The sequence below is a fragment of the Hakea prostrata genome, chromosome 4, assembly GCF_041222555.1.
Source record: "Hakea prostrata isolate BN-2017 chromosome 4, UWA_Hpros_2, whole genome shotgun sequence".
NCBI lineage: Eukaryota > Viridiplantae > Streptophyta > Magnoliopsida > Proteales > Proteaceae > Hakea > Hakea prostrata.
The window spans coordinates 38,662,949-38,672,780 of record NC_142603.1 but is presented as its reverse complement, the minus strand read 5'-3'; positions in this window follow the sequence as shown (position 1 = coordinate 38,672,780).

Genomic DNA, 9,832 nt, shown 5'->3' with positions numbered 1-9,832 from the left:
CCATTTCAATCTTACCAATGGTTTTCAGAATACTCCAACTGCGGAGTGTTGTCAGATTTGTAACCGAAGAAGTCACAAGTCTTTAGATTGTCATCAGCAATTCAACCATGTCTTTCAGAGTGGGTCTAATCCTTTTGTTGCAGCAAGTTTTTCGACATTGCACCATCTCAGATTGCAGACTCAGGTTGGTATCCTAATTTAGGTGCAACACATCACATGACGTCTGATTTTGGTTAACTCAATTCCACTTAACCATATCATGTATGTGATCAAGTGCAAATTGGCAATGGCACTTCCTTGCCCATTGCTCATACTGGTAATGTTCCTTTATCCTCTTCTGATTCATTGCTTCTTCAAGATGTATTATATGTGCCTACTCTTTTGAAAAAATTGTTGTATGTTTCACAATTTACAAGAGATAACAATGCAACTTTTGAATATCATATTGGCATCTGTTATATGAAGGATTGCACAATAGGGAAGTGTCTTCTATAGGGTAGGACTAACAAGGGACTTTACCAATTAATATCTCCCCTCCAAAAGGAATTCCAAACTTATGCAAAAGCTCTTGTTGGAGAAAAGACTAATCTCTCTTAGTGGCATTCTAGAATGGGACACCTTGGTTTTTGGATAGTTCAACATTTAATTCCAATTTTGATTTACCATTTACAAAAGAAAATGAGTTTTTGGGTTTTAGTGCATGATAACAAGGGAAGAGTCATAAACTCCCCTTTGAACTTGCTACTTTAGAAGTTGAGCACCCTTTGGATTTGATGTATTCGAATGTTTGGGGCCCTTCACCCACAATTTTGGTTGAAGGATACAGATATTATGTGATATTTGTTGATGCATTCAATAAGTTTATTTGGTTATATCCTTTACCCCTTAAATTTGATGTTGTTGGTGTTTTTGGAAAGTTTAAGAGTTGGTTGAATATTTGTGTAGTGGTCAAATTAAATGATTTCATAGTGATTGTGGAGAAGAATACCCTTCAATCTCTAAGCTTGTGATTGATTTAGGGATTGAACACCGATTACCTCACCATCACACCTATGAGCAAAATAAGGTTGTTGAGATATGCCATAGACACATTGTTGAGACTAGTTTGACATTGTTAGCCCATTCCCATACTCCAACAAAATATTGGAATCATGCCTTTGAGACTCTAGTTTTTCTAGTCAATCGGATGCCTACCAGGGTTTTGGGTAATGTTTCCCCTATATTCAAACTATTTGGTGAAAATCCTAATTATTACCCTCTTCGTGCTTATGGTTGTGCCAACTATCCTCTCCTATGGCCCTTCAATAATAACAAACTTGATTATAGATCGAGTCTTCAAGTCTTCTTGGATTATAGTTCTAGACATCATGGGTACAAGTGTTTTGATAAAAATATAGGGATATTAATTATATCTGGCCATGTAGTCTTTGATGAGTGGTGGCTTCCTTTTAGTGAAGGGACTCTACCTCTTAAGAGTCCCTCCTCATTTCCGTCTTTACTTGGCCCACCACCAGTCCTACCCTCTTTAATCTCTCCTTCACCATCTCTAACCCTGGTTCGACCTCTAGTATCCCAACCTTTTCAAACTCTACCTCTAGTCTTTGATGAGTGGTGGCTTCCTTTTAGTGAAGGGACTCTACCTCTTAAGAGTCCCTCCCCATTTCTGTCTTTACTTGGCCCACCACCAGTCCTACCCTCTTTAATCTCTCCTTCACCATCTCTAACCCTGGTTCGACCTCTAGTGTCCCAACCTTTTCAAACTCTACCTCTAGTTCCGCATCTCCTACTACCTCACAACCTCCAACCCTGGCTGAATCTCATGCCCCACACTTCCCCTCATCCGATCTCTCTCCACCCTCTTCTTCTCCTGGCCAAACTTCTCCTTCAACCGCCAAAGTCCTTCCCCAAATTCACATGGTGGTGGATCTTCCTATTTGTATCCAACCAGTTACTACAACCTTGGCCTCTTGACCTAACCCAAACTGAACCCACCAATTTCACCATTGCCAGTCACACACTGGTGTAAAGCCCATGTATCAAGAATTTATTGCCCTAATTAGAAATGGAACTTGGTCTCTAGTTCCACCCCCGAAGACAAAAAATATTATTGGTTGCAAGTGGGTATTTTGGATTAAGAGAAAGGCAGATGGATCCATTGATAGATATAAATCCCATTGGTTGCGAAGGGGTTCAACCAGCAAGAAGGCCTTAACTATAATGGAACATTCAACCCAATGGTGAAACTAACAGCTATTAGGTTGGTCCTATCTATTGTTGTCTCTAAGTCTTGGCCTATTCACCAGTTGGATGTTCATAATGCAATCTTGAATGAGATTCTTGAAGAAATAGTGCTCATGAAGAAACCTGCAGGGTTTGTTGATTCTTAACGTTCAGATTATGTTTTTCGGTTGCATCGTTCTCTGTATGAACTCAAGCAAGCACCATGTGCATAGTTTGATAGGCTAAGTAATTTTCTTTTGGAGTATGGCTTTCAAGGTTCCAAAATTGACACCTCTCTTTTTTTATATAAGGGTACTTGGGACAATTTACATTCTTATTTATGTCGATGACATAATCCTTATTGGCAGCAATGAAACTTGGTTAATTAATTTTCCTTAGTATTGGGTCTATCTTTGTGATCAATGATATGGGATCTCTTCACTTTTTCTTAGGGATGTCTGTCATTCGAAATCTTGATGGATTGCATCTTAGCCAGTCCTAGTGTATCTCAGATCATTTGGCCAAGGCAAACATGACTGATTGCAAACCATTCAGACTCTTATCTCCACTTCAAATTAGCTGAGCAAGTTCGTGGGTGAACCCCTCAAAGACCTTATCCACTACAGAAGCATTGTGGGTGCCCTTCAATATGCTACTCTTACTAGGTTACACATTCAATTTGCAGCCAACAAAGTCTACCAATTCCATCATAGTCCCACTAGTGATCATTGGTCTACTGTCAAAAGAAATCTACTATATCTTGAAGGAACAATTACCTAAGGATTACTCAGATCTCAAATTATCTACCTTTTTGGATGCCAATTGTGCTGGTTGTCCAGATGATGCAAAATCAACAAACGGATATGCTATTTTCATGGGCTGAAATCTAATTTCCTGGAGCTCCCACAAGCAAGCTATAGTGGCAAGATCCAGTATAGAATCTGAATTCAATTCCCTAGCCATTGCAATAGCTGAAGTGACTTGGCTACGATCCTTGTTCAAGGAATTATGCATTTTTTTGTCTATTGCACCGGTCTTGTGGTGTGATAATGTGAAGTCACATACTTGACAACAAATCTAGTTTTCCATGCTCGCACGAAACATGTGGAGTTTGGCTACCACTTTGTTTGTGACAAGTTCTCTAAACTACCTGATATGGAGAGTTTATGATCAGACCGGGTTCATACCTGGTCCGACCCTCGACCCCGGTCGAGACGGAGAAAACCGAATCGCTCTCGAGCGAACCGGATCCGGAAGATGGCTTGCTGAAGAAGAAAGCTTATTCGGCTGCAAGCGTGCCCTAATCTTACTTATGGATTAAGGTAATCACCCTAATGATGGCAGACTCAAATTGACGGCTGCGGATAATCATTATCGAAGGGATAACCATCGCATAACCTAAAGGTTATCTCAGGAGTCCTCTACTAGCCCAAACTAGTAGAAGTCTATCGCTCAACGGATCTAACTGATAGGATCCAACGAATACCCGAAGAAGGCTCAAGTGCATCCAACGAAGGAGATTCCAAGGTACACTCTATATAAACCTCACTACCATACAAGGTGAGGGATGGATCAATCGATCGAAAAGAATACTATCTGAGACTCAGGTTCAGATACATACTGATAGACCTAAACTATCAGCAATCTGCTATCTAGATCACCTTTCCCAGTTCTTCATTCCTTAGCTCTATGCTTCTAGCAGAGCCGTTTGTGATTAAGTTCATCAACTGACTTAGCCTTCGGAGGTGGACTCCCGACCCCAGCCGGTCGGGCCACATCCGACGCTTTCGTTTTGGCGTGTCATCACGAGGAGATCTAAGGGCTGAGCAGATTTTGGACGCATCATTTGGCGCCGTCTGTGGGAAACGACTTGAAAAGCCATGGTGACTAGATCAGCAGCCGCAGTAGCCGCTGCACAACGCAATTCCGGTGTTCAGATACCTGGAGTGAATAATCCGGATATTCCTCAGGAAAGCCAAAATCCTATCGAGGTGGATGGTGGCCAGGGAGGACGTAATCCTCCTCCCGATACAATCCAAGATCAATTGGATCAGGTAAAGATTCAACTCTTGGAGGTGAGCCAAGCACTCCGCATGCTCACCAGACGAGTGGTTTTACCACAAGAGCCTGATCAGCGTGATTCAGGGAGATGTGCATTGCCACGTGACCAGAGACTGGCTGAAGACCGGAATGTTGATCAGAATTTCCATGAAGGAGACCGAGGACTTCGGAGGATCGATGGTCAACCGAGGCGAGACGATCGGTTCGACAGCACCGCAAGAGAGTACAACCGATTCAAACACAAGGTTGGATACGGGGGTAAGAACTCACTCACCACCGTCGAAGAACCGTTCGTGATGATCGAGCAGTTCGTGACGAGAGGAATGCTCGGGAAGGACGGGCTGTTCGTGATGATCGAGTAGCACGGGATGATCGTGTTAATCGAGGTCGTGATCATATTGCTGAAGATCACCTGACCCAGATTGGTCAAGAATTGGCCAACATCAATGAGAAATTAGGGCAATTGGCTAAGGGAAGAATAATCGAGGATATTTACTCGGTCATTCGGAAGACTCCTTTTGCCGAGCCAATTGCGGGATATCGGTTTTCCCCATAGCTTCCGTTTGCCTACCTTCTCAACATTCGATGGCTCCGGAGATCCAACAGCTCACATCGGCTATTACCAACGAGACCATGGCGCTTTCGTGTAATTCGATGAAATTTTATGCGTGGTTTTTGGTTCATCTCTAACCGGAGCAAGACAAAAGTGGTTTTCTAACCTCCCCTCGGAAGGATCGTAAACTTTGACGAATTGGCGCGCCAATTCATAGGGCGATTCCAGAGTGGGATACAGGTCAAGAAAATGGAAGAAACCTTGTTTATTGTCAAACAAGGAAAGAGCGAATCGATCGGAGAGTTTCTCGAAAAGATTTAACAAAGTGACGATGGAGATAGAAAACTTGGATGAACAAGTAGCCGGAATCGCTCTATTCACGGGACTCACTAATTGGAAACTCCCCGGAGTTATTACTACAGGATATGCCTCGCGACTTATGCCGAGTTGGTACAGAGATGCTAGAAAGGTGTGCTGAAGTCATGGAGATTCTAGATGCGCGCCAAGGAGATAATAAAGTCTCCAATAAGGAACAAAAGGCTCCCCGAGCGTAAGTAGAAGCCAAAGAAAATGTTCGCGATCGGGTTGGAAAATCCCAGCCTTGGCGCCGCCAAAGGTCCCCCGGATAAACAGATCGGGAAAAGTTGCAAACAGGTGGAAAAGTATTGCAGATTCCACAAGGACTATGGTCATTATACTAATGACCGTCGTCATCTCAAGGCGATATTGAGAGATTGATATCTCGGTGGACATCTGTCCGCTTTGTTAGCAGGAGAAGGGAGGAGCCACGTGGGCCACGTGCAGGCTGCTCCAAAGAGGGATCGTTCGGTTAGTTCGGAACGATCGAGGGAGGCCCCGAAGTCTAAAAAAGGCAAGGAGGTGATTGAAGCTGCTACTCGGTCACCGATCCTTACCATCTTCGGGGGACCAGAGCCCGAATCATTCCGGAGTCTGAAAACAAAATCCAAATTTATTAGAGCCGGAGAGGCGCAGAAGCGGAAGAAGCTGAATGGTGAAGATTCTATCACCTTTAGCGAGGAAGACGAAAGAGACGTTTGTTTACCTCATGATGATGCTATAGTCATCAAGGTAGAGATTGCACGGCGGGAAGTGCATAGAGTTTTGATTGATACAGGGTTTGCAGCTGACCTAATTTCCTACGAAGTGTATCAAAAATTGAAGGTGGATCAGAACTTGATGAAACCTTCATCTACACACCTATATGGCTTTGCAGGGTCATCTGCAGTAGCGGAAGGATCGGTCCAGTTGGATTTATCCATTGGAAGTTTTCCTAAGGAAACAACTGTCCGAATTAATTTTTTGGTGGTTCGAGAACTACCAGCCTATAATATAATTCTTGGGCGACCATCTTTATCCAAGATAGGTGCTATTGTTTCGACAAAACACCTGAAGATAAAATTCCCGACCGATATGGGAATTGGTCAAGTCTCCTTCCGACTCAAGATCTCTCGGCAGTTGTTATGTTGCCTATTTAAAAGACAAGGAGGGTCCGAGGAAGGTTACTCGCCCTCCCCATAGAAGTTCGAGATGATCGGGAAGAGACAGAGATGCAAAGGCCCGAACCAAAGGAGAAATCGGGAGCAAATCCAGCTGTGTACCGAAGATGAGAAAAAGATTACTTATATCGGGTTTGAACAGTTGGAAGAGTTTAAAGATGAGTTGAAGTTTTTCCTTCAACAGAAGAAGGATGTATTGGCATGGTCTGCTGAGGACATGCCTGGAATCGATCGGGCCATTGCAGAGCACAAACTCGGATAGACCCTAAGGCGAAACCAAAGTGATACGTAAAAGAAGAAATTCTCTATTGAAAAGTATGAAGCCGTTCGAAGTGAAGTTGAAAAACTTAAGAATTCTGGTTTCATAGAACCAATTGAGTGCCCAACTTGGTTGGCCAACGTGGTAATGGTAAAAAATGCAAATGGGAAGTGGAGGATGTGTACAGACTACACAGATCTAAACAAAGCTTGCCCAAAAGATTGCTACCCGTTGCCTCGGATTGACCTCTTGATAGATGCGATCACAGGATATGAAACTTTAAGTTTCATGGATGCCTATTCAGTGGTATAATCAGATCCTTAGAATAAGGAGGATGAGAAGTATACGGCTTTCATGACTGATCGTGAGAGCTATTATTACAAGGTCATGCCTTTTGGCCTGAAGAATGCAAGAGCAACATATCAGAGGGCCGTCAACAAGATTTTCAAAGAGCTGATAGGAAAGAATGTTGAAGCTTATGTTGACGACATGCTAGTGAAAAGCTTTACAAAAGCAAATTATATTGCAGATTTGACTGAGGTTTTCTCAGTACTGCGGAAACATCAAATGAAGTTAAACCCAGAAAAATGTGCTTTTGGAGTCTCCTCGGGCAAATTTTTGGGTTTCATGGTATCACAGAGGGGAATTGAGGCTAATCCTGCCAAAATACAAGCTCGATTGATATGGAGGCTCCCAAAACCGTTCGGGATGTACAATGTTTGACAGGGAGAGTTGCTGCTTTAAATCGATTTATCTCCAAGTCCTGGAGAGAAATGTTTGCCTTTCTTCAAGGCACTTAAAGACCCGAAGGGCAGTAAGGAAGCAAAGTGGACTCAAGAGTGCCGGAAAGCTTTCGAGGAATTAAAAGAAGCACTTGGACAACCACCGATCCCGTCCTGCACTGCAGAAGGGGGAAATATTACAGCTATATCTAGCGACGTCCCTTTCGGCGGTCGGTGCAGATTTGTTCGGGAGAAAGATAAAAAAAAGTGGCCGATTTACTATGTAAGCCACGTGTTGCTAGATGCGGAAACGAGATATTCACAGATTGAGAAGCAGTGCTCTGCTCTCATGATGGCCGCCAGGATGCTAAGGCCATATTTTCGTGCTCATCCAATTGAGGTATTTACAACTTTTCCTCTTAGTAAAGTTCTTAACAAACCTGATTTGTCTGGAAGGATGGTATCCTGGTCGGTTGAGCTAAGCGAGTTCCAAGTGAGCTTTAAGCCCAGAACTACAATCAAGGCTTAGGCATTAGCCGACTTTGTAGTAGAAACTACTGCACCAGTGGAGCCCACCATTGAGGATCCCATTATACCAACCACTTGGGAGGTATATGTGGATGGTTCGAGTAATAAAGATGGAGCAAGCGCTGAATTCTATTAAAAAGTCCAGCAGGATTTATTATTCGATATGCTTTGAGATTCGCATTTGATGCAAGTAATAACGAAGCGGAATATGTGGCCCTGATAGCAGGACTATGGTTGTCAAAAGCATTAGCTATTGCAGATGTTACTATTTATAGTGACTCTCAGCTTATAGTCAACCAAGTCCAGGGGGAGTATGGCATTAAAGAACCACGCTTGCAAAAATATCGGGAGATAGTAGGGCATTTCAAAACCAATTTCGGAATTTGAAGATATCTCAGATTTCGAGGAATGAAAATTCAAAGGGCAGATGAGCTATCCCGACTAGCCAATGCCAAGGAAAAGAATCTAGACCCTTCGGTCTACATTGAAGAGATAACTTTTCCAAGTTATCATGAGAAAGAAATTTCTTATATTGAAGCGTAACGTTCTTTGGATGGATCCAATAATCGAGTATCTAAGGGATGACAAATTACCCGAGGATCCAAAGAGAGGCAAGGTTGATCAAGATTCGATCAGCTAGATTTGTCATTCGGAATGGGAGACTATACAAAAGATCTTATGCTGGACCCCTTATGAGATGTATAGGCCCCGAAGGAGCAAAATCAGCTTTGGCTGAAGTTCATGAAGGAATTTGTGGAGCTCACATGGGTGGCCGAGCCCCGGCCCACAAAATTCTAAGACTTGGGTTATATTGGCCTAAGATCCAAGAGGCTGCTATGGACTACGTTCGTCGATGTGGTAACTGTCAAATTCATGCTACAAGATCGAAGCGCCCGGCGGAAACTATGACTTCAATTCTAAATCCCATTCCCTTTGCAATGTGGGGAATTGATATCATGGGCAAATTCACCAAGGCATCAAAGCGGATGGGAATATCTCGATAGTAGCAATTGATTACTTCACAAAATGGGTAGAAGCCGTGCAATCGGCGGCAATTACTGGAAAAAAAAGTGGAGAAATTTGTGCTTGAATCAATCATATATCGCTTTGGGATTCCAAAGATTATTGTCACTGACCATGATACTCAGTTCGACTGTCCACAATTTGAGCAATTCTGTGGAACATATATGATCGAGCATCGTGTGTCCTCAGTGGCATACCCCCAAAGCAATGGACAGATAGAGGTTACTAACCGAACGCTACCGGAAGGAATAAAGAGAAGACTCGAAGCCGACAAAGCTTCTTGGGTCGAAGAACTACATAATGTACTCGTGGGCTTATAGAACTACGGTTCGAACACCTACAGGAGAAACTCCATTCAAGGTTGGCATATGGATCTGAAGCATTGGCACCAGGAGAAACTCCATTCAGGTTGGCAAATGAACAAGGACTGCTTGATAGTCTTGATTTGTTGGACGAAGTTCAGGCAAAGGCAATAGCACGAACTCAACATTATCAAAGAAGGATAGAGTCTCATTATAATACTCGAGTGAAGAATCGTCGGTACTTAGCCGGAGATCTGGTGTTGAGAAACACCCTAGCTTCCGACCGCGTCACCAAAGAAAGTTGGACCCTTCCGGGAAGGACCTTATATGGTTGTGAAACCGGTCGGTTCAGGAGCTTACAGTGCTGAAGAACATCAATTCCCGTAAAGAGTTGGATCGTTCGTGGAATGCTAGGCATCTCAAAAAGTTTTATCCTTGAGGATGATTTCAATGTTGTTCGCGATGTAATCATTTTCAACTCAATCAATGCAATTTTTGGCTTTCAACAAACTATCTTTTGATTGGGGGGCATCATACACCACATTCAAGAACAAGATCCAACTATAAGGCATCGGATGAAAATTCGTATGGGTCCTTCAACACTTATGGAAATTTTTCGAACTTTCTTAAGTCGGGGCATCGGATGA